The sequence below is a fragment of the Bombina bombina genome, chromosome 2 (assembly GCF_027579735.1).
Source record: "Bombina bombina isolate aBomBom1 chromosome 2, aBomBom1.pri, whole genome shotgun sequence".
In the NCBI taxonomy this organism is placed as follows: Eukaryota; Metazoa; Chordata; class Amphibia; order Anura; family Bombinatoridae; genus Bombina; species Bombina bombina.
In genome coordinates this window covers 383,131,879-383,158,698 of record NC_069500.1, presented here as the reverse complement: position 1 = coordinate 383,158,698, position 26,820 = coordinate 383,131,879, and the positions used below count along the sequence as shown (strand labels likewise).

General features: G+C 39.2%; 1 protein-coding gene across 1 annotated transcript in view; it reads left to right on the top strand.

Moving 5' to 3' along the window:
* Nucleotides 1–26,820, top strand: part of LOC128646969 (transmembrane protein 132D-like) — a gene marked incomplete at its 5' end in the record, with an annotated part of 1,609,960 nt that overhangs the window by 478,808 nt on the left and 1,104,332 nt on the right.

Genomic DNA, 26,820 nt, shown 5'->3' with positions numbered 1-26,820 from the left:
TTGCGGGTCTTTTGTTTTTTGCCTCTCCCTCTGCGGGTCCTTCGTCTTTTCCATTTGAGTCTAAAAAATCTTTCCGTTTATTGCGGCTGGAGGCTCTTGATGTAAAGATAGTAGGAGTGATGTTGGTTGAATTACCATCTGTAGAGCTTCCTTCCTCTCCATCTGTATCCGATATATCGCTTTGCACTATTGTTACTTTCGGGTGTCTTGTTGGATTTCTGAAGAAGCCTCTGTTCCTCCATTTGTAGACTCTATTGTTAGTGTAGTCTTGTATATCTCTATTTAGCTTTCCCTGTTTGGTGGATTTTAGTTCATCTTCATACTTATCTAGTTCTTTTTGATAAGTTTTATACAGTCTGTCAAAATCAGGATTCAGTTCATATTTTTTCAATGCATCATTATATTCTTTGATTTTGGTTTCTAATAAATCATATTCTGCCTTATCATGCTTTATCAGAATTTTCATCAGTTTTGCTGAACATTCGGAGAGCGCTTCCTCCCATTCTTGTGCATGTGTTTGATTCCTGAATTCAAAGGCTGGAAAGAGCTGTATACGTAGCCCTCTTGGTATAAGTTTCTTTTCCAGATATTTATCGAAAAAATGTTTGTTCCACCAAACTCTATCTTGCTTCAACATGGTTTTGTGAGCATCTTTTAGCAATCCATCTAGAGTGTTAGGTATTGGACTACTACCCTTATTCGGACCCTCTTCGAAAATTTCATTTAAATCTGCCTCTCTTTTGGTATGTCGTGCCTGCCTGTCTCTGTCCCAAGTGGATTCCATGTTGATAAATTCGCCTGTGTGCTCAATTGTAGAGAAACTCTGGAATCACCAGAGTAATAGACTTTTTCTAAACTACAAAGGTTTACAATGGCACTACTGTGGCAGTCCCCACAAATATTGAGTCAGTTAACGTCCTACTTGTTGCACATGAATTCTGCCCCAAGTGGAGTGAATTACGTTTACAAACTGTGGGTTGGTGCTCCGCATTAATTGGAACTATAGCAAGAAGGAAGTGGATAGAAGATCCACTGACAGAATGCAGCTAGCACTCTATGCCTAGGCTGAAAAGGCGTACGATCCGGTTATAGTTAAAACATAACTTTTATTAATAAGTTGATTAAAATACGCACAAACATACATACATATATTAAAATAACCACTCTGTTGCGAGATTCTGTATAAAGGTGATGGCTAGATATTTTTTAATGTGGGCCTAAAGTATTGGATGCCGTCACCTATAGAAATATAATAATTAAGATTTAGTAAATTAGGGGACTCGTTCTCGTCACCTGGGATCAAGTAAATGTAATGTAGGGAGACAGAGTTAACTTGCTAATTTTATGTAAATCCAATGTATATTACGATAATGCTCAGTCTAAACTCAGCTCCCCTACATATATGTGTCTGTTAGTATTATGGTGTACACAATATCTTATGCAGTGGATTTTATGAAGGAACCAATACTTAGTCTTGTAATGGACTAAATATTCCTGACTGGTAATTCTGTGAGTTTTATAATACCTAGGCGTTAGACACCTTTAATAAATAAATGCCTATATTGACGCCTGTACCGTTCTGTCAGGAGTAAATCTTGTGATCCACTGTGAATTTATCAGATATAATCTGATTTTATTAGATTCCTAAGATAATGCATTCCGTGTAAAAAAATATCTAGCCATCACCTTTATACAGAATCTCGCAACAGAGTGGTTATTTTAATATATGTATGTATGTTTGTGCGTATTTTAATCAACTTATTAATAAAAGTTATGTTTTAACTATAACCGGATCGTACGCCTTTTCAGCCTAGGCATAGAGTGCTAGCTGCATTCTGTCAGTGGATCTTCTATCCACTTCCTTCTTGCTATAGTATTGTCAGTGTGTTTTCCAGTGATCACTTCAGACAGTATTGTCAGTGTGTTTTCCAGTGATCACTTCAGACAGTATTGGCAGTGTGTTTTCCAGTGATCACTTCGGATAGTTTTGTCAGTGTGTTTTCCAGTGATCACTTCAGACGGTATTGTCAGCGTGTTTTACAGTGATCACTCAGACAGTATTTTCAGTGTGTTTTACAGTGATCACTTCAGACTATATTGTCAGTGTGTTTTACAGTGATCACTTCAGATGGTATTATCAGTGTGTTTTACAGTGATCACTTCAGACGGTATTGTCAGTGTGTTTTACAGTGATCGCTTCAGACGGTATTGTCAGTGTGTTTTACAGTGAGCCCTTCAGACGGTATTGTCAGTGTTTTACAGTGATCACTTCAGACGGTATTGTCAGAGTGTTTTACAGTGATCACTTCAGACAGTATTGTCAGTGCGTTTTACAGTGATCACTTCAGACAGTATTGTCAGAGTTTTTTACATTGATCACTTCAGACGGTATTGTCAGTGTGTTTTACAGTGATCACTTCAGACGGTATTGTCAGTGTGTCTTTTACAGTGATCACTTCAGACGGTATTGCCAGTGTGTTTTACAGTTATCACTTCAGAATGTATTGTCAGTGTGTTTTACAATAATCACTTCAGACAGTATTGTCAGTGTGTTTTACAGTGATCACTTCAGACAGTATTGTCAGTGTCTTTTACAGTGATCACTTCAGACGGTATTGTCAGAGTGTTTTATAGTTATCACTTCAGACATTATTGTCAGTGTGTTTTACATTGATCACTTCAGATAGTATTATCAGTGTCTTACACCTAAACAAAGTTTAAGCAATTGCACTACATAGGGGCAATCTCCCAGTATAATCAATATAAATGTCACTACAGTTAGTGCAATTACTTGTTATAACCTAGGGAGTGGTGCTTTGCAAAACTACATTTATTGAATATGTGTGGGAAAAGAGAAACAAAATTACTTTTATTAGTTTAGAAGTTTAGAAGTGTAAGAATAATAACCCTAAAAAATTGTTACTAAATTTGTCTTTGTGGTTAAATAACCTTACGCTATCACTCAAGGGTTAAATTAGTTTGGGAGCAATGTTAAGAATAGAGAAAAAAAAAAATATAATAGAAAACAGAATTTATGCTTACCTGATAAATTACTTTCTCCAACGGTGTGTCCGGTCCACGGCGTCATCCATTACTTATGGGATATTCTCCTCCCCTACAGGGAAAGGCAAGGAGAGCACACAGCAAGAGCTGTCCATATAGCTCCCCCTCTGGCTCCACCCCCCAGTCATTCGACCGACGGTTAGGAGAAAAAGGAGAAACCATAGGGTGCCGTGGTGACTGTAGTGTATAAAGAAAAAGAAAAAATTTTCAAACCTGATTAAAAAACCAGGGCGGGCCGTGGACCGGACACACCGTTGGAGAAAGTAATTTATCAGGTAAGCATAAATTCTGTTTTCTCCAACATTGGTGTGTCCGGTCCACGGCGTCATCCATTACTTGTGGGAACCAATACCAAAGCTTTAGGACACGTATGAAGGAAGGGAGCAAATCAGGTTACCTAAACAGAAGGCACCACGGCTTGCAAAACCTTTCTCCCAAAAACAGCCTCCAAAGAAGCAAAAATATCAAATTTGTAAAATTTGGCAAAAGTGTGCAGAGAAGACCAAGTCGCTGCCTTACATATCTGATTAACAGAAGCCTCATTCTTGAAGGCCCATGTGGAAGCCACAGCCCTAGTGGAGTGAGCTGTGATTCGTTCAGGAGGCTGCCGTCCGGCAGACTCATAAGCCAATCGGATAATGCTTTTCAGCCAGAAAGAAAGAGAGGTAGCAATAGCTTTTTGTCCTCTCCTCTTACCAGAGTAAACGACAAACAAGGATGAGATTTGTCTAAAATTCTTTGTTGCTTCTAAATAGAACTTTAAAGCACGGACTACATCTAAATTGTGTAACAAACGTTCCTTCTTTGAAACTGGATTCGGGCACAAAGAAGGAACAACTATTTCCTGGTTAATATTCTTGTTGGAACCAACTTTTGGAAGAAAACCAGGCTTGGTACGCAAAATAACCTTATCTGAATGGAACACCAGATAGGGTGGATCACACTGCAAAGCAGATAATCCAGAAACTCTTCTAGCAGAAAAATAGCAACCAAAAACAGAACTTTCCAAGATAGCAACTTGATATCTATGGAATGTAAGGGTTCAAACGGAACCCCCTGAAGAACTGAAAGAACTAAATTTAGACTCCAAGGAGGAGTCAAGGGTCTGTAAACAGGTTTGATTCTGTCCAAAGCCTGTACAAAAGCTTGTACCTCTGGCACAGCTGCCAGTCGTTTGTATAACAAGACAGATAAAGCAGAAATCTGTCCTTTTAGAGAACTCGCTGACAATCCCTTATCCAAACCCTCTTGGAGAAAGGAGAGGATCTTAGGAATTTTAATTTTACTCCAGGAGAATCCCTTGGATTTACACCAACAGATATATCTTTTCCATATTTTATGGTAAATCTTTCTAGACACAGGTTTTCTGGATCTATCACTGAATCTGAAAACCCACGCTTGGATAAAATCAAACGTTCAATTTCCAAGCAGTCAGCTGCAGAGAAATTAAATTTGGATGTTCGAATGGACCTTGTACTAGAAGATCCTGTCTCAAAGGTAGCTTCCATGGTGGAGCCGATGACATATTCACCAAGGTCTGCATACCAAGTCATGCGCGGCCACGCAGGAGCTATCAGAATCACTGAGGCCTTCTCCTGTTTGATCCTGGCTACAAGCCTGGGAAGGAGAGGGAACGGTGGAAACGCATAAGCTAGGTTGAACAACCAAGGCGCCACTAATGCATCCACTAGAGTGGCCTTGGGATCCCTGGATCTGGACCCATAGCAAGGAACCTTGAAGTTCTGACAAGATGCCATCAGATCCATGTCTGGAATGCCCCATAATTGAGTCAACTGGGCAAACACCTCCAGGTGGAGTTCCCACTCCCCCGGATAGAAAATCTGACGACTCAGATAATCCGCCTCCCAGTTGTCTACTCCTGGGATGTGGATTGCAGATAGGTGGCAGGAGTGATCCTCCGCCCATTTGATGATCTTGGATACCTCTCTCATCGCCAAGGAACTCCTTGTTCCTCCCTAATGGTTGATGTAATCTACAGTCGTCATGTTATCTGACTGGAATCTTATTTATCCGGCCTTCGCTAGATGAGGCCAAGCCCGGAGAGCATTGAATATCGCTCTCAGTTCCAGGATGTTGATTGGGAGAAGAGACTCTTCCCGAGACCATAAACCCTGAGTTTTCAGGGATTCCCAGACCGCGCCCCAGCCTGATAGACTGGCGTCGGTCGTGACAATGACCCACTTTGGTCTGCAGAAACTCATTCCCTGAGACAGGTGATCCTGTCTACTGGAGCATGCACAGTTGTAATGGTCTTAGATGAATTCGAGCAAATGGAACTATGTCCATTGCTGCAACCATCAACCCTACTACTTCCATGCACTGAGCTATGGAAGGCTGCAGAATAGAGAGAAGAACTTGACAAGCGTTTAGAAGCTTTGACTTTCTGACTTCTGTCAGGAAGATCTTCATTTCAAAAGAATCTATTATTGTTCCCAAAAAGGGAACTCTTGTCGACGGAGACAGGGAACTCTTTTCTATGTTCACCTTCCACCCGTGAGATCTGAGAAAGGCTAGAACAATGTCTGTATGAGCCTTTGCCTTGGAAAGAGACGACGCTTGAATTAGAATGTCGTCCAGATAAGGTGCCACTGCAATGCCCCTTGGTCTTAGAACCGCTAGAAGGGACCCGAGCACCTTTGTGAAAATTCTGGGAGCAGTGGCTAGTCCGAATGGGAGAGCCACAAACTGATAATGTTTGTCCAGAAAGGCGAACCTTAGGAACTGATGATGATCTTTGTGGATAGGAATATGTAGTTACGCATCCTTTAAATCCACGGTAGTCATATATTGACCCTCCTGGATTGTAGGTAAAATTGTTCGAATGGTTTCCATTTTGAACGATGGAACTCTGAGAAATTTGTTTAGAATTTTTAAATCCAGAATTGGTCTGAATGTTCCCTCTTCTTTGGGAACTACAAACAGATTTGAGTAAAAACCCCTGACCTTGTTCCACAGTTGGAACTGGGTGTATCACTCCCATCTTTAACAGGTCTTCTACACAATGTAAGAATGCCTGTCTACTTATTTGGTTTGTAGATAAGTGAGAAATGTGGAACCTTCCCCTTGGGGGTAGTTCCTTGAATTCTAGACGATAACCCTGAGAGACTATTTCTAGTGTCCAGGGATCCTGAACATCTCTTGCCCAAGCCTGAGCAAAGAGAGAGAATCTGTCCCCTACTAGATCCAGTCCCGGATCGGGGGCTAACCCTTCATGCTGTCTTGGTAGCAGCAGCAGGCTTCTTGGCCTGTTTACCCTTATTCCAGCCTTGCATTGGTTTCCAAGCTGGTTTAGTCTGGGAAGCGTTACCCTCTTGTCTAGAGGCTGCCGAGTTAGAAGCCAGTCCGTTCCTGAAATTGCGAAAGGAACGAAAATTGGACTTATTCTTAGCCTTGAAAGGCCTATCCTGTGGGAGGGCATGGCCCTTTCCCCCAGTGATGTCTGAAATAATTTCTTTCAATTCTGGCCCAAAAAGGGTCTTACCTTTGAAAGGGATATAAAGCAATTTGTCTTGGAAGATACATCCGCCGACCAAGACTTTAGCCAGAGCGCTCTGCGCGCCACAATTGCAAACCCTGAATTTTTCGCCACTAATCTCGCTAACTGCAAAGAGGCGTCTAAAATAAAGGAATTAGCTAACTTAAGTGCGTGAATTCTGTCCATGACTTCCTCATACGGAGTCTCCCTACTGAGCGACTTTTCCTGTTCCTCAAACCAGAACCATGCCGCTGTAGTTACAGGAATAATGCACGAAATAGGTTGAAGGAGGTAACCTTGCTGTACAAAAATCTTTGTAAGCAAACCCTCCAATTTTTTATCCATAGGATCTTTGAAAACACAATTGTCCTCAATGGGAATGGTCGTGCGTTTGGCTAGTGTAGAAACCGCCCCCTCGACCTTAGGGACTGTTTGCCATATGTCCTTCCTGGGGTCGACCATAGGGAACAATTTCTTAAATATAGGAGGAGGGACAAAAGGTATGCCTGGCTTCTCCCACTCCTTATTCACTATGTCCGCCACCCGTTTAGGTATCGGAAAGGCATCAGGGTGCACCGGGACCTCTAGGAACTTGTCCATCTTGCACAAGTTTTCTGGGATGACCAGATTGTCACAATCATCCAGAGTAGATAGCACCTCCTTAAGTAATGTGCGGAGATACAACATCAGGTTCTGCCTGCTGAGAAATTCTTCCTGTATCAGAAATTTCTCCATCTGAGAAACCCTCCCTCACTGCCACTTCAGACTGGTTTGAGGGTATGACAGAAAAATTATCATCAGCACCCTCCTGCTCTACAGTGTTTAAAACAGCAATCACGCTTTCTCTGAAATGCTGGCATTTTGGATAAAATATTAGCTATGGAGTTATCGATTACTGCCGTCAATTGTTGCATAGTAACAAGCATTGGCGCGCTAGAAGTACTAGGGGTCGCCTGCGCGGGCATAACTGGTATAGACACAGAAGGAGAAGATGTAGAACTATCTCTACTTCCTTCATCTGAGGAATCATCCTGGGCAACCTTACTATTTGTGACAATACTGTCCTTACTGTGTTTGGACGCTATGGCACAATTATCACATATATTTGAAGGGGGAACCACATTGGCTTCCATACATACAGAGCATGATCTATCAGAAGGTACAGACATGTTAAACAGGCTTAAACTGGTTAATAAAGTACAAAAACCATTTTAAAACAAAACCGTTACTGTCTCTTTAAATGTTAAACAGGGCACACTTTATTAATGAATATGTGAAAAACTATGAAGGAATTATCCAATCTTTACCAAATTTTCACCACAGTATTGCACCCCAATTTTCAAGCTGTTAACCCTTAAAATGTGGAAACCGGAGCCGTTTGCAATTTTAACCCCACTACAGTCCCAGCCACAGCCTTTGTTGTGACTTCAACTATCCCAGGGGGGTATTTCAAGCCTTCTAGGAACTTTTTCAGTGGACACCAGACCCTCTCACATGCATCTGCATGCACTGTACTTAAAAGAAACTGTGCAATAATGGCGCAAAAATGAGGCTCTGCCTAATACAGTGAAAGGCCCTTCCTGAATGGGAAGGTGTCTTAACTAGTGCCTGACGATAAAAAACGTTCCCCAAATAATAAAAGTGTGAAATCCACTTCAAACTTTAAATAAAAACTGAAATAAACAATCGATTTAGCCCTTAAGAGTGTCCACCAGTTAATAGCCCATAATAAGCCCTTTATTCTTTCTAAGTCTAAGAAAATGGCTTACCGATCCCCATGAGGGAAAAATGACAGCCTTCCAGCATTACACAGTCTTGTTAGAAAATGGCTAGTAATACCTTGAGCAGAAAAGTCTGCAAACTGTTCCCCCCAACTGAAGTTCTCTCATCTCAACAGTCCTGTGTGGGAACAGCAATCGATTTTAGTTACTGCTGCTAAAATCATACTCCTCTTTTAAACAGAACTCTTCATCTCTTTCTGTTTCAGAGTAAATAGTACATACCAGCACTATTTTAAAATAACAAACTCTTGATAGAAGAAATAAAAAACTACAACTAACACCACAAACTCCTCACCATCCCCGTGGAGATGCTACTTGTTCAGAGCGGCAAGGAGAATGACTGGGGGGGCAGAGCCAGAGGGGGAGCTATATGGACAGCTCTTGCTGTGTGCTCTCCTTGCCTTTCCCTGTAGGGGAGGAGAATATCCCACAAGTAATGGATGACGCCGTGGACCGGACACACCAATGTTGGAGAAAACATCAAAGTATTTCCTCTAGTCTCATTAAACCCTATAATATTGTAGTGGTACATTATCCATGCAATTCCATTTTATCCACAGATAAGTGGATGATTAAGTAGGGTCGTAGAATATAATGTAATGGTAGGATGTCTTGATGAGCCAAACAAATTTGAGGGGTAAAATATTCTAATCGCAGATAGAAATTCGTGGTCTTTATTGTATTTATGAAAATGGTCAATATTAATGATTCGAGTCACTAGTGTAATAAATCATTGACTAAAGGTTTAACAAACGCTGTATCTAGAGCAATCCTGCTCTTAATAATAATGCAGGCTTTGTTACTATTACTGGCAACAATATAGAAGATGTATTAATACAGTGTAACAGAATACTATAATCAATCACTATTTGGCTAGGTTAGCCATGATTATTAAAAGTTCAACTAATCCAGCGCTTATCGTGTAGTGGTAATGTAATTAAGCCATTCTCCTTATGATATTCACTAGGAGTAACTGTAACGGAGTGCTGGACATTAGGTTCAGTTAGGTTAGCCGTAATGGTCATCACTGTCCCAATTCAGCGCATATAAGATAATAATAACCTAAGTACAGGCTTCCTTTTATACTAAAATTCTAATGTTATTAATAGGCTGTTGGATATACATTCATACGAACCACAAACAGCAGTTAGTATAAGCGATAAATTGAATAAGTGGGAATTTTGCTCCAATGTGATCAATTTAACAAAAACTCATTCTTTTAAATAAATAGAGCCCCCATAAGTTCTAGTGGAACCCCTTGATGCGTTTCGCACCTCTTCGCCTTATAAAAGGCAGCGGGCCATCGTTTGTTTGGGGATATAAAGTCGGTGTAAACCGGAAGTTCCGCCTATACTGTATTGTGATTGGAGAGTGTTGAAGTCCGTCATCATTGATGTCATTATCTGATTGGTTGTCAGTTGGGCTCATTAGTCAGTCATTTTAAGATGGATTAGGACATTATTAGTAAATTGCAATTTAAGGTAGATTAAGCTACAGTTAGTGTATATTACACTGTGAAGTGGAATTAGTGTACATCAGTTCTGTTCTATTTATTCCCGTATTCAATTAGTTTATTCAGTTAGTGTTCAATTCAAAACTAGATATTGCCTGCATCTTCTATGGTGACAATGATGTTGATATTATTGGCCATCTAAATCATTATTTTAAATTTCTTAGTTTTTATTTTGATTTGTTTATACAAAGTATATAGTGGATCATTCAAACCTCTTAATATTAAATAGAGTTTCTGAACGTTTAATTAAAATTATATATAGTGTAAAGACAAGTTTGTATGTATTGCTTGTATTGGTTTTAATATTGAACTATTTTTATATTGGTATGTACTTTATGTATATGTGAAAAAGAGGGCGCCACATAGCGTGATACTGTTATTGCAAGATCAGAAGGCAGATTATTCAAAAAGGCTTACCGAAAAGCTCTGCACCGTTCTATGACCGGTGCTATCAGGCAGACTAACACTCTCAGTGGTTAGCACACTGGGTGGCCTCAGATGTACTGCAGACAGGTGGATCTCTGCGAGGCTTGATTGAAGTAACCAAACGTCTGTGTGGAACGTGTATTACAGACTGCAATGGGTTTTGAAATATAACACCTTTCCAGGTTAGATCAATGAAAATGTGAGACAACTTCCGTGTGATAAAATTAAAATCTTTAATCCATATAAGAATTGCTACGCGTTTCTAGACCAATGTCTGGTCTTTTCCTCAGGCATAAAAACAATAGATACAATTTGAACAAATTGAAACCTTAAATACAGTTTTTTCCGTTTAAAAACGGAAGTTGTCATAGTTTCAAAAAGGAGACCAATCGTAACAAAGTAAACCCTGTGGATCTTATCAACACTGATTGTGGAATCTAAACTTGTGAACTAATTGTTAACAATATGTATCAAAATATCGCTAAGATGTTTCTAAAATATTTGAAGTATCTGTCACGGATTTTGTTGAAATAAATAACACTGAATGTATAAAATAACTGCAGCTGCTTCTAACGGTTTATAAGTATGTAGGATTTGATAAACATATAAAAAATATTTGAATATGATATGTTTATTAAAAAACTGACGTGTGACGTTGTTTGAAGCCATGTAGTAGTGGATAAGTGTAAATGATGTGAGGTATAATGTAAATGTGAAGGGAACGGCATCTAACTAGAAATGGGATAACTAATTATAAGAAAATAAAACTGAAATTAATACAAATGATAATAGTAAAAAATGATAATAGTAAAAAACTGAACCTCACGGCTATGGGAATAGATATATATATGTACTTTATGTATGTCTGGGATTCTAGATTTTGAATAGCAACCTTATCAGCATCACAACTGATATATTCATTATTGTATGTTATATTTGTCAGAATATTTTCAGATTAGGTTAATCCTATTGGTGTTGAACCTAGTGAATTATCTGCACAAAACAAATCTTTCCAATTTAAAATGTATGTGGTTACTTCTTTGTGTGATTACACTTGTGTTTTTTATTTTATTTATTAAATACTAGGGAAGGTGTGATCTTCTAAGTGAAAACATGTTAGTCTGTGGTATTAGAAAAATAAAAAAAACTAAATAAAAATGTGAAGACTGTATGGTTGTGCAATTTATTTTAATATGTGCTGAAAATCATGACTTATTTACTATAAAGGTGCCTCTGTATTGTGTTGATTCAATTTTGATGTGAGTGGAATTAGATTCTTCCCACAAGTATTATCCCCAATAAAACATATTTGTTTTGACTTAATGGTTACCAATTTTATACTGTCTAATGAGGATTCATGGTTTCATTGGGGAGAAAATGTCTCCTTTTTGTAAATGCCTCTGTGTCATTTTTTCAATCGTTCCAAAATAATGAGGTCTAATGTAGGTATAACCTGATCCTTATGTGGACTTTGATGGTATGATTGTTAGGATAATTGAACATTTTTGGTCATTGCCTCCATATTTGGTAATATCATAGTAATAACTGTTTTTAGATTTTGTATCTTTATTTACAGATTTCTTCACTTGACAACATTGGTTCCTGATAACCTCTGAGTTATAATAATACATAGTAATTATTCTGTTCATTCAATCCAGATGGATATACTGAATTCAACAGATAAATCTATCAACTTTCTGCTTTTAGTTTTTAGATTTCCTCCTCTAATGCCCATACTGACTTTTTCAATTCCCCAGCATTGGATATCTTTTTGTTTGGAGTAAAGACTGATATGCAGTGGACAGCGCCAAAGAATAACAAAGTACTAGACTCAACTTCAAGAGAACGGCCGCCCAATACGGTTGTTCTAAATAACAGCGAGAGATGGTTAGAATTAGAAGGAGTGCCAAAACGGAAAGGCTATAGTACTTGTTATGTAATAGATAAGAAAATGACTTTCTCTATGACCCTTGGACTAAAACAGATTAGGGTTAAGGATTACCCCTAGAGGTTGTGCAAATGGCAATGGTATGAAAGAGGACAAGAAGTATTCCATTTTCAATGAATATTTGATTAATATGTTGATCACTAGTTGGATAAAAGTGAATCACTCTAAATTATATGTGGAAAGATATATTTGATACAAATGTAGATAAATTCAAGTTAACATAATATATATATATAATCTGGTTACTAAACACAAGTTAAAAAACATCTGTGCTATTGACTTTATATGTTCAAAAATACAATATAAAAAGCCTAAAATACAATCTAAAATATCTTATTGTGTCTGTAAAACAGTGTGTCCACTAGGAGGACATCTCATAGAGCAATAATTCAGATGGGTGTAATTCCAACAAAAAAAAAGGAAAACAGATTTAAGTAAAATGGAACATTCACAAAGTGTGAATAGAAGAGATACAATGTCTCAGTTTAGAAGTTATAATAGAAGAGAGAACACTCACTGTGTGTGGATAACAGAAAAAAGTTAGACGTTATAGGAGAACGTTACTTGAATGTACACTTCCAATGTGCAAAATATGTAAGAAGCAAAACGAAAAATTTACTGATTGGGGGGAGGAGCTGGCCGTCTAATGGCAGCATATTAGGTGAGCTCCTGATGGCTGCCCTGAATTCTTTAGGTCTATATAGTTAAACATGATGGGCATAGTCATCCAAGTTGGCAGGCTCCCTCAACTATACTAGTACAGAGCTGCAGGTGGAAAACCGGAGCCCATAATATCTGTGAATGTTCCTTTTGTGTCTCGGCTGGATTGCAACAATAAATTTAGGTCCCGGCTTCAATGAGGCCTACTTCGGCACCTTCCCTAAAACGGGATAACAAATCCATCATTGGCACAAAGTGTAAGCCTGGGTAGCTAGCCACTACGAGGACGAGCATATGCCCCAACATCACGCAGCAGATGCAATTTGGCTCAGAAAAGGAACATCTGCAAATCAAGACCCTGGCATACTTTCGGCCTACACTGCAGTACATCAAATGAGTGGTGTGACGCAGGGAAACTTGCCGGCATGTAAAGACATCAACTGAACATCTTTCCAGGTAATAAGACTATTACCCCAAGTTTCTGTGATTCACTAAGAACAATCTGAGAAATGGCAATAGCCTGCATGATAACCAGCTGCATATCTGCACTTTCCCCTGGCAAGGGATTATTAGTTACTCACATTTGAGGGACATTTAACTATCCGGTGGGTCTGCAATACAGGTCACAAACAAACAATTGAATATAAGAGAACCCCCACATAATCTCTAAGCCCCAAATGCAGCATACTTGTTCTTAGAGTACTAGATTTAATTATGGAAAGGGACATCCCCACCATGATGCAGGCACTACTTACTGAGTATGAGCAGCGTATACTCAATAGATTGGACTGTCTAATAAATATGGTAGAAGCAGAACACACAGAAAAGAAGCATGTTGCTGTTGCTGAGGAAGTAGAGGCAGTTTCTAGTGCGCATCTTGACATTTTGCAGCTGAGTGGGGGAGATGCTCTAACTGCGCTTGTTTTACCCAAAATGGAGCAAATGCAGGTTGGACCTGTGAAGAAGAGTTTCAGCATAGCTGGGGGACCTTTGGTCCTATGGGACTGCAATCCACAGATGCCTGAGAACCCAGCTTATGTGACCAGAGAGCTCCTACCCTATAGATTTGAGATGTCGGGAGCCACTGTCTCAGTTTCAATATGGAGTGATCCTACTGCCACCTTGGAGATAGCCGTGCTTTTTTGGAACATTGATGAGACATCAGACAGGGACAACTCGGACCCTAGAGTTGGAGTGGGATAAGAACACTGTCCAGTATCATGGTGTCGAAGTTGTATTTACAATTCGGTATCTATCAAGGTTATGTTTAAGATATTCTCTATTTGGACTGTTTACTATGACAATACTATGAAGGTATCCGATGTTCTACGTAGCCCTAGTTAATTTTTATATTATTTCTGATGCAATTGGGAAGGGAAGTATACATTACCATATCTGACTAGCCTAGAGGTTGTGTTTGAAATGTTCATGTATCTTTATACCGTCATTAAGCTTTTATGTTTTTCTTTTTTTTTTTTCTCTCTGTATGGTATAGGAATTTTTAGAATGGTCATGTAGGGCTTGATCTAGTGAGATGTTCCTGAGATTCAGGTTGTTTATAGGGATACTCTTTGCTAAAATCAGTTATAACTCCTGTCTGCCTATTCCCTAAGCGATAGTTTCAAGTCCACCAAGTTATAATGTACAACAAAGAGGGGGTCAGACACAACCTATTGTAGAGTACTATACATGGAATGTTCCCAGGTGTTAACATGCAGACTTGTTATATAGACATCGTCAACTTAGTATGACTTAGTAACCTTGTCGTAACCCTCAATCTGACTGTCGACATCAGTTTTAAATCCCATGTTTGTTGCGCAGGTCTGTATGTGGCACCCCGGAGATGTACTAATTCATATAACTGAGCCCCCCCCCCCCCCCCTGTGAATTCTTGGCAGATTTAAGTATAAGGTTTATATGCTGTATACTAACTTATTTGGTTCCAAGTGTAAATATAGTTAGTCCCGCCATCAATTCCATAATTTCTCATATTTCTTCATAACAAAGATATTCCATAGTCTCATAGCATTCCTTCCCATCTTTAAATCCCCTCCAAATCCCCACATTTACTGTTTGGGATTTGTATACTGACAAAGTAAGGGTCCCCCCCCCCCCATTCCTTTTAAGCGATAAGGGATAAATAGATTATCCTCCGCATTATTATTTTTGGCAGAGTTTAGTAGCCTCTGCTCAGTTCGTAGAGCCTATGTTCAAGTTTGCCCTCCTATAAGTGTGAAAAGGCTCTCCGGACCCTATCATGGTAATAATTACTGTGCTTAATGTTATGTATTTTGTTATTTACGTATTGTTCGTTCATGTAATTCTAATATGTTGGTCAGACTATAGGAAGATTACTTGTGCCTAATAACTATACTATTGTCTCTTTTGTTCTTTCTCTTTTATGTAATTTTCAGTGATCTTATATAAGTTCAAGATATCACAAAAAGCATACTATTTACGGTAGAGTAATTTGGACTTCCTTAGCAACTACGGTCTGACTACAAGTAATTTATGTGTTCTCCTCGAATCCTGGAGATATGATCCCACCAGAGGATCTAGTTGACATTGATGACACAGCAAAGCTCTATAAAATACAAAATGAGGATCAGGAAATCCTGACCTGCAAGTATGCCATGCACAGTTTCACCATTATGAGACTTTTATTTCACTGTAAACTTATGTGAAACATTTTTGAAAGTCTGTTTATTATGCTTGTAATGATATGTCTATGTGGCCTCAATAAAAATATAAAAAAAAAAAAAAATACTGATTAGCGTGACGATGAAGAGTGGGCGTGAACGCTATATAATGGTGTGCTTAGAATCGATACTTGTTGTGACTGGATAAGAAACATTACACTGATAGAGTGTGAGTGAAAAAGTTACAATGTGTCAGTCAGGGCGATAGCAGAAAAAGTTAGACGTTATAAGAAAACATTACTAAGATATACGTATCCACTATGAGAAATATTTATATGTGTATGGTGCAGAGCATAAAGTTAGCTGATTGGCATAACAAATAAAACAGAAAATAGGTGTGAATGCTATTAGATGATATATTTATAGTCAATACTATTTTAACTGGATAAGAAAATCTCCTACATTGTTGTCCTAATCTGTATTAGGAGCGCCGTCTCCTTTATGTTCAATATTAACTATTAAGCACACATTTTATAATTTCATCTGTTGCTAACCATCTGTCTTTTCTGGTGGATAATATACTTTTCCACTCCTTATAATCTACGAACTTTGAAATTTTCACGCAGTTACATTAGTGTAACGCTTTCTTATCCAGTTAAATTATTATTGACTCTAAATATATCATCTAATAACATTCACACCTATTTTCTGTTTTATTTGTTGTGCCAATCAGCTAACTTTATGCTCTGCACCATACACATATAAATATTGCTCATAGTGTATACGTATATCTTAGTAACGTTTTCTTATAACGTCTAACTTTTTCTGCTATCGCCCTGACTGACACATTGCATCTTTTTCACTCACACTCTATCAGTGTAACGTTTCTTATCCAGTCACAACAAGTTTCGATTCTAAGCACACCATTCTATAGCATTCACGCCTACTCTTAATCCGTCATGCTAATCAGTACATTTTTCATTTTGCTTCTTACATATTTTGCACATTGGAAGTGTACATCCAAGTAATGTTCTCCTATAACGTCTAACGTTTTTTGTTATCCACACACAGTGAGTGTTCTCTCTTCTATTATCACTTCTAAACTGAGACATTGTATCTCTTCTATTCACACACAGTGAATGTTCCATTTTACATAAATCTGTTTTCCTTTTTTTTTGGAAATACACCCATCTGAATTATTGCTCTATGAGATGTCCTCCTAGTGGACACACTGTTTTACAGACACCATAAGATATTTTAGATTTTATTTTAGGCTTTTTATACTGTATTTTTGCGCATATAAAGTCAATAGCGCAGATGTTTTTTAACTTGTGTTTAGTAACCAGATTATATATATATATTATGTTAACTTGAATTTATCTACATTTGTATCAAATATATCTTTCCACATATAATTTAGAGTGATTCACTTTTTATCCAACTAGTGATCAACATATTAATCAAATATTCATTGAAAATGGAATACTCCTTGTCCTCTTTCATACTATTGCCATTTGCACAACCTCTAGGGGTAATCCTTAACCCTAATCTGTTTTAGTCCAAGGGTCATAGAGAAAGATAAGGTCAAGTCATTATCGTATCTATTACATAACAAGTACTATAGCCTTTCCGTTTTGGCGCTCCTTCTAACCATCTCTCGCCATCTTTTTGTTTGGAATTGTGATATTCCAGAAAGTGGGATGCTACACTTGTTAAGGTTCTTTCCATCTTCTTTAACTTTGGCTGCATTTTTATTATTTCTCATTAATCGTAGTCTAAATTATCAAGTCGTTGTACTTACATAGTATTTCTGACATTTACATTAAAGAACATATACTACCCCTTCAGTATAACAACTTATGTATCTTTATATTTAATAGGTGTCAGGTTAGGAAATATCCAGAAGTAGACCCAAATGCAAGGGCGAACCTAAACAACACCCTTGCACTCTGAGTTTAATCCAGGACATGACCCCACGACAACCTCCAAAAAACAAAGTACTCACGATATGGAGCAGGGTTAGCCTGTGCCAAAGTAATTCATGATATCAGCCAGATAGACTTCTGAATAAGGAACTGGTTTCAGGAAATGCCTTCCACAGAATCAGGAGAGCAGGGATAGTCACTTATACTCAGACAGAAGAAGGGTAAAAACAGTTAATAATGCAGGAGTAGGTCATTTGTTATCAGGCAGTCTGAAGGTTAACACTGTGTAGACAGTCTTTGCAGAATATGCAACAGGTAATCAGGCAGTTTGAGGGTTAACACTGAGTAGACAGTCTTTGCAGAGTATGCAACAGGTAATCAGGCAGTTTGAGAGTTAACACTGTGTAGACAGTCTTTGCAGAGTATGCAACAGGTAATCAGGCAGTTTGAGAGTTAACACTGTGTAGACAGTCTTTGCAGAGTATGCAACAGGTAATCAGGCAGTTTGAGGGTAAACACTGTGTAGTCAGAACTTGCAGAATTAATAACATGTAATCAGGTAGTTTGAAGGTTAACACTGTGATGTCAGAACTTGCAGTGATAGCAACAGGTAAGCTGGTAGTTTGAAGGTTAACACAGATAATCAGTACTTGTGGAGATTGGCAACAGGATATCCAGCAGTTTGAAGGTTTACACTGAATAATAGTATTTGCAGAGTTTGGAAACAGGTAAACATGCAGATTGAAGGATTCACAGAAATAACAGTATTTGAATAGTTTGCACTACACAGAGTAGTCTGAATATGCAGGGTTTGCAGCAGGTAAACAGGAAGTTTGAAAGTTTCACAAAACAAACAGTACTTGCATTGTTTGGAGACAGGTATTCAGGAGGTTGAAGGTTAATCCAGCATAGTAAGTCCTTGAAGAGATTGGAAACAGAAAAGCAGCAGTTAGAGAGATTCCTCAGCAAAATCCTAACAGAAGCCTCAAAGTTAACAAACAAACGGACACTGGAGAAACAGGAAGCCAGAATAAAAAGCCTGGTTGTGACATCATCAGGAAGGGGTGGCTCAGACACCTGTCAATCAAGCACACAGAGAGGACAGCAGAGCTTCCCAGCAGCTGAGCGTGACAATAGGTTTGTCCAAACCTATCTGATATGGAGGCAGTTTTCAGTATATATTTACAAGTGCTGCAGTTACCACATTTGAATTAACCATGATTAAAAGAAGTTTTAGTTTTCTTTTTCTGGAAGTGAATACTGGTAATTAGGTCTTTTAAGTTTTTGGAACGTCTGTAGCTTATAGCTGGTTTTTCTCTTAAGCTTTCCTTTAATACCGGATCTGTCATCAGGATCTCCCAATGTTTTGATATTATGTCCACAATTTGAGGAGTTTGTGAGTTGTACGTAAGTATGAGTCTTGGAGTTTCATTGTTGGGTTTAGTTTTTTGTAAAGAAGCCCTTGTCTGTTAGTACATTGAACTCTCTCCAACAATCTTGTGTTTAATTGATTAGCTCTATGTTGGAATGTGCGGTCCTTTGAACAGTTTCTACGTACTCTCAAAAATTCTCCCATGAGTAGTCCTCTGATGGTTCCTGGGGCATGTGCGCTGGTATTGAATAGGAGACTATATGTAGCTGTGTGCTTCCTGTATAAGTCAGTCTGAATGTGACCATTGGTGTCTTTTATTATGGTTAGGTCTAAAAAAATAATTTTAGTCTGACTTGCTTCATACTTTAGTTTGATGTTAAAATCGTTTTTATTCAATAATTCCAAAAATTCCATCAGTTCACCATGTAATCCTTTCCATATAAAGAAAATGTAATCTATATACCGCAGCCGGTAACTTGTCTGTATATTTGGGGTTGACATCTGTGAATACTTGCTCTGCCTCCCACCATCCCAAAAACAAGTTTGTGTAGGTGGGGGCACAAACTGTACCCATTGCTATTTCCTTGAGTCTGCAGGTAGTATTAGTTATCAAATATGAAGAAGTAATATTGCAATACAAAATTAACGGACAAATTATGGGTTTTTCGTTATGAGCTGTGCGGTGCTAACGAGCAGTTTTTTCTCACCGCTCACTTCCCTGCAGAGCTGGTATTACAGGTTTTTACAAACCCGACGTTAAAAGGCAAGAATTGAGTGTAGAGCAAAATTGAGCTCCATACCGCATTCCAATACCAGCGCTGCTTAAGTCAGCGGTGAGCTAGTCGTACGTGCTCGTGCACGATTTCCCCATAGACATCAATGGGGAGAGCCGGCTGAGAAAAAGTCTAACACCTGCCAAAAGCAGCGTAAAACTCAGTAACGCAGCCCTATTGATTCCTATGGGGAAACTAAAGATATGTTTACACCTAACACCCTAACATGAACCCCGAGTCTAAACACCCCTAATCTTACACTTATTAACATCTAATCTGCCGCCCCCGAGATCGCCAACACCTACATTATTCTTATTAACCCCAAATCTGCCGCTCCGGACACCGCTGCCACCTACATTATATTTATTAACCCCTAATCTGCTCACCCCAACATCGCTGACACCTACATTATATTTATTAACCCCTAATCTCCCGCCCCCAATGTAGCCACAACCTACCTACACTTATTAACCCCTAATCTGCCGCCCCCAACGTCGCCGCCACTAAATTAAATGTATTTACCTCTAAATCTAAGTCTAACCCTAATCCTAACACCCCCTAACTTAAATATAATTTAAATAAATCTAAATAAAATTACTATCATTAACTAAATTATTCCTATTTAAAACTTAATACTTACCTATAAAATAAACCCTAAGCTAGCTACGATATAACTAATAGTTAAATTTTTATTTTACAGGCAAGTTTGTATTTATTTTAACTAGGTAGAATAGTTATTAAATAGTTATTAACTATTTAATAACTACCTAGCTAAAATAAATACAAATTGACCTATAAAATAAAACCTAACCTATGTTACAATAACACCTAACACTACACTACAATTAAATAAATTAAATTAGCTAAATCACAGAAAAAACAAACACTAAATTACAGAAAATAAAAAACAAATTACAGATCTTTAAACTAATTACACCTAATCTAATAGCCCTATCAAAATAACCCCCCCCCCCCCAAAAAAAAAAAACCCTAGCCTACAATAAACTACAAATAGACCTTAAAAGGGCCTTTTGTAGGGCATTGCCCCAAAGAAATCAGCTCTTTTAACTGTAAAAAAAATACAAACAACCCCCCAACAGTAAAACCCCGACCCACACAATCAACCCCCCAAATAAAACCCTAACTAAAAAAACTAAGCTCCCCATTGCCCTGAAAAGGGCATTTGGGTGGGCATTGCCCTTAAAAGGGCATTTAGCTCTATCGCTGCCCAAAGCCCTAACACTAAACCCCGAAGATTCACTTACCGGGAGAAGTCTTCATCCAAGCGGCAAGATGTCCTCAATGAAGCCGGCAGAAGTGGTCCTCCAGAAGGGCAGAAGTGGTCCTCCAGACAGGCAGAAGTCTTCATCCAGACGGCATCTTCTATCTTCATCCAGCCAATAGGAATGAGAGCTGCTTAAATCCTATTGGCTGATTTGAACAGCCATTAGGATTTTAGCAGCCCTAATTCCTATTGGCTAATTAAAATTTTTCAGCCAATAGGAATGCAATGGTACCCCAGTATAAAAGGAGTACCTTGCATTTGAATCCTCAGTGTGCGGCGGATGATCGCATGAAGAGAACCTCCTCCTGGACCTCCGCCTGGATCTCCGCCTTGGACCTCCACCTGGACCTCTGCCTTGGGCCTTCGTCTGGACCTATGCCTCCATGCATCAACCGCTCCGCCTCTGCAGGGATGAAGAAAATGCCGGCCCCGCGATGGATGAAGATGGAGACACCTAGATGAAGATCGTTCAACGGGGACTTCAGCAACTGTGAGTTTTTTTAAGGTTTTTTGGGGTGGTTTTTTTTTTAGATTAGGGTTTGGGCATTTCTTAAAAGAGCTGAATGCTCTTCTAAGGGCAAGAAAAAGAGCTGAATGCCCTTTTAAGGGCAATGCCCATACAAATGCCCTTTTCAGGGCAATGGGTATCTTAGGTTTTTTTTAGTTAGGTTTTTTATTTTGTGGGTTTGGCAATGCCCTACAAAAGCCCATTTTAAAGGCCTACAAAAGGCCCTTTTAAGGGCCTTTGGTAGTTAATTATATATTAGGATATTTTATTTTTGGGGTGTTTTTTTTTTAACAGGTTATTAGAATAGGAATAATTTTTATTGTTTTAGATCATTTTGTTTGTTATTTTTTGTAATTTTAGTGTTTTTTATTTTTTGTAATGTTAGGTTTTAGTGTAAGGCAGCTTGGTAAATTTGTATTTATTTTAACTAGGTATTTAGTAAATAGTTAATAACTATTTACTAACTAGTCTACCTATTAAAAATAAATACAAACTTAGCTGTGAAATAAAAACCTAACGGCTATATTACGAGTTTTGCAGTATGTCGGGAGCAGCAGATTAGGGGTTAATAAATGTAGATGTCGGCGATGTCGGGGGCAGCAGATTAGGGGTTAATAAATATAATGTAGATGTCCTCGATGTTGGGGCGGCAGATTAGGGGTTAATAAGTGTAATGTAGGTGTTGGCGATGTCTGGGGCGGCAGATTAGGAGTGTTTATACTCAGGGTTTATGTTAGGGTGTTAGGTGTAAACATAAATTTTCTTTCCCCATAGGAATCAAAGGGGCTGCATTACAGAGCTTTACACTCATTTATTGCAGGTGTTAGGCTTTTTTTCAGCCTGCTCTCCCCATTGATGTCTATGGGGAAATCATGCACGAGCACGTAAAACCAGCTCAAAGCAGCGCTGGTAATGGAGTGCGGTATGAAGCTCAATTTTGCTTAACGCTCACATATTGCCTGCTAACGCCGGGTTTTTGCAAACCTGTAATAGCAGCGCTATAGGGAGGCGAGCGGTGGAAATAACTTGCAAGTTAGCACCGCGCTGCTCATAACGCAAAACTCGTAATCTAGCCGTAAGATAGCTACAATATAACTATTAGTTATATTATAGCTAGCTTAGGTTTTATTTTTATTTCACAGGTAAGTATGTATTTAGTTTTAAATAGGTATTATTTAGTTAATAATTGTAACTTCAATTTAGCTCTATTTTAATTATGTTAAATTTAGGGGGTGTTAGGCTTAGGGTTAGGGTTACGGTTAGGTTTAGGGTTACGGTTAGGTTTAGGGTTAGGTTTAGGGGTTAATATAGTTTAATTTAGGTTGTTGTGGTGTGGGGGGCTGGCGGTTTAGGAATTAATAGGTTTATTTAGTGGTAGTAATGTAGAGGTTTAGGAGATAACTTTATTTAGTGGCGGAGATGTCGGGGAGCGGTGGAATAGAGGTTAATATTTTTATTATAGTGTGGGCGATGTTGGGGTGTGAGGGAATAGGGATTAATAACTTTAGAATAGTGACGGCGTTATCGGGAGCGGCAGATTAGGGGTTAATAACTTTATGTAGGTGTCAGCGATGTCGGGCGGCAGATTAGGAGTGTTTAGACTTGGGGTTTAAGTTAGGGTGTTAGGTTTAAACTTAACTTTTTTCCCCAGACATCAATGGAGCTGCGTTATGGAGCTTTTCATTCCGCGATCGCAGGTGTTAGGTTTTTTTCTATGATTTTTTTGATGTCTATGGGGAAAGTGGGCACAAGCACATCAAAGCAGCGATTTTATTGTGTGCAGTATGGAGCTCAACGCAACCATATCACATGCACAAGGCGGCTTTTCAAAAACTCGTAATGGCAGCGCAATGGAGGGTAAAATTACGCACCTTTTGTTGCGTTCGTTACGCACCCTCTATAGCGCAAAACTAGGTTAGTGTGTTTTACAGTGATCACTTTCAACGGTATTGTCAGTGTGTTTTACAGTGATCACTTCCGACGGTATTGTCAGTGTGTTTTACAGTGATCACTTCAGACGGTATTGTCAGTGTGTTTTACAGTGATCACTACAGACGGTATTGTCAGTGTGTTTTACAGTGATCACTTCAGACGGTATTGTCAGTGTGTTTTACAGTGATCACTTCAGACGGTATTGTCAGTGTGTTTTACAGTGATCACTTCGACGGTATTGTCAGTGTGTTTTACAGTGATCACTTCAGACGGTATTGTCAGTGTGTTTTACAGTGATCGCTTCAGACGGTATTGTCAGTGTGTTTTACAGTGATCACTTCAGACGGTATTGTCAGTGTGTTTTACAGTGATCACTTCAGACGGTATTGTCAGTGTGTTTTACAGTGATTACATCAGACAAAATTGTCAGTGTGTTTTCCAGTTGTCACTTCAAACGGTATTGTCAGCGTGTTTTCCTTTGATTACATCAGACGGTATTGTCAATGTGTTTCACAGTGATCACTTCAGATGGTATTGTCAGTGTGTTTTTCAGTGATCATTTCGGACAGTATTGTGAGTGGGTTTTTTTCTGTGATCACTCCGGACTACTTCTTAGAATTTAAAAAAAGACTAAAAAATTTTTTAGAAACACTTTTTAGAATGAACAGCACACTACAATAGAATGCTGGGCCTGTGCAGTTCTAGCATACTTTTGACTTTTATGTTCCTTTAAGTCTTATGGTTATGTCAGAAGTGAGAGATAGCAAATTCAATTTATTTTTTTATGACGATTTGGAAGTTAGAGTGATCTAAGATAGTATATTCAATTGAAATTGTTTTCCCATTGTGGAGGGAAGTGTGATCTGAGACATCTAATTCTATTTTACTTGTATAATGGTTTTTTGTTGTTATAAGGATCTAAAATAGCAACTAAAGGTCAATGGTGATGTGATGCAACTGGGAGGTGCAGACTTTAAGTTTTAAATTTTATTAAGGGAATAACACAGACATGCACACACATCTACTCACACACACACACATGCCTACATAAACACCTACACACACATACATACATTCCTACACAAACACCTACACACACACACACACACACACACACATGCATAAACAAACATACACACACACATACCTACACAAACACCTACACACAGATACATACATTCCTACACAAACACCTACACACACACACATGCATAAACAAACATACACACACACATACCTACACAAACACCTATGCACACACAGATTTTTTTTATCTTTGCTAGCTAGTCACCAGTGGCTGTTCCAGCAATTAACATCTATGGTTATGTTAAATGAACCAATTTATAGTATCTTACGCAACAGCAAAGAATTGCTAGAAACACAGAAAAAATAAATAAATACAGCAACACATTGAAAACATGTTTTTCAAAACAGGAAATGTAGATGTGAGTTAGTGTTAACAAACACATCTGTTGTCTTTTTTATCTTAACCCCTTAATAACCAGCACTGTTCCCTGTACTACACAGGTTGTTAAGCCCTTAAAGACCAGTCCCGTACCTTGTAAGATGCTGCTGTCCTGGGCCTCTCTCTGTCGTGATCTCGCTAAAAGTGGCGAGATTGCACTATTTTTGCATTCCCCACAAGTGGGGCAGTGCTGAAATTATTATTATTATTATTATTATTATTATCGGTTATTTGTAGAGCGCCAACAGATTCCACAGCGCTATAAACAAAGGGGGAGTACAACAAAACAATTATAGGGTAGAGGGCCCTGCCAAGAGTTGCACTGTTGTAGTCAGCTCTTAAGAAGGTGATCTACAAACAGCTGGACTTTTAGGCTTACATGCTAAGAGGGTTCAGGGGATTGCAGTGGAGGAGAGGAACTGGTATTAGGAAAGGTTAGCATAGGTTGCATGCGTCCCTGAACAGTAGAGTCTTTAGGGAGCACTTGAAGCTTTTAAAACTAGAAGAGAGTCTTGTTGAGTGAGGCAGAGAGTTCCACAAGATGGGAGCCAGTCTGGAGAAGTCCTGTAAACGGGAGTGTGATGAGGTGACAAGAGAGGAGGAGAGTAGGAGGTCATGAGCAGAGCGAAGGGGACGGGATGGAGAGTATCTGGAGGCAAGGTCTGGGATGTAGGGGGGAGCAGTGCAGTTGAGGGCTTTGTATGTAAGAGTGAGAGTTTTGTGTTTGATCCTAGAGGCAAGAGGAAGCCAGTGAAGGGATTGGCAGAGAGGCGCAGCAGATGAAGAGCGACGTGTAAGGAAGATGAGTCTGGCAGAGGCATTCATTATGGATTGTAAAGGAGCTAGGTGGCAGGTGGGGAGACCAGAGAGGACAGAGTTGCAGTAATCAAGGCAGGAAAGAATGAGAGAGTGGATTAAAATCTTAGTTGTGTCTTGTGTAAGGAAGTGTCTAATTTTAGAGATGTTTTTAAGGTGGAAGGGGCAGGCTGTAGCCAAGGACTGAATGTGAGGAGTGAAGGAAAGATCTGAGTCAAATGTGACCCCGAGACATCGGGCATGTGGGGTAGGGGTAATGATGGAGTTGTCGACAGTTATAGAGATATTGGGGGTGGAGATTTTGGAAGAAGGGGGGAAAATGAGGAGCTCAGTTTTGGAGAGATTTAGCTTGAGGTAGTGAGAGGACATCCAGGAAGAGATGTGAGAAAGACAGTTAGTGACACGGGTTAGCACGGAAGGAGATAGTTCTGGTGTAGAGAAGTAGATTTGGGTGTCATCGGCATACAAATGATATTGGAAACCGTGGACTTAATTAGGGAACCTAGTGATGACGTATAGATTGAGAAGAGAAGGGGACAGAGGACAGAGCCTTGCGGTACTCCGACAGAAAGTGGTGACGGGGCAGAGGAGGCCCCAGAGAAGGCTACACTGAAGGTACAGTTTGACAGGTAGGAAGAGAGCCACGAAAGGGCTGTGTCACAGATGCCGAAGGATTGGAGGGTTTGGAGCACAAGAGGGTGGTCGACAGTGTCAAAGGCTGCGGACAGATCAAGGAGGATAGGCAGAGAGAAGTGGCCTTTTGATTTAGCTGTAAGTAGGTTGTTGGTGACCTTAACAATAGCTGTCTCTGTGGAGTGATAGGGACGAAATCCAGATTGCAGCGGGTCAAGAAGGGAGTTTAACGTAAGGAATTGGGATAGGCGTGCATATACTAGTTTTTTGAGAAGCTTTGAAGCAAGAGGGAGGAGGGAAATAGGGCGGTAGTTGGATGGGGAGGTAGGATAAAGGGAAGGCTTTTTGAGGATAGGTGTGACCAGTGCATGTTTCATCGATGAGGGAAATGTACCAGTGCTGAGGGAGAGGTTGAAAATGTGTGTTAGTATAGGGGTAAGAGTAGCAGAGAGAGAGGGGAGCAGCTGTGAGGGGATAGGGTAAAGGGGACAGGTAGTGAGGTGAGAGCGCAGTATAAGTGCTGAAACTTCTTCCTCAGTAACAGGGGAGAATGAACTAAGTTTCAGGTTATGAGGGTTGTGGTTG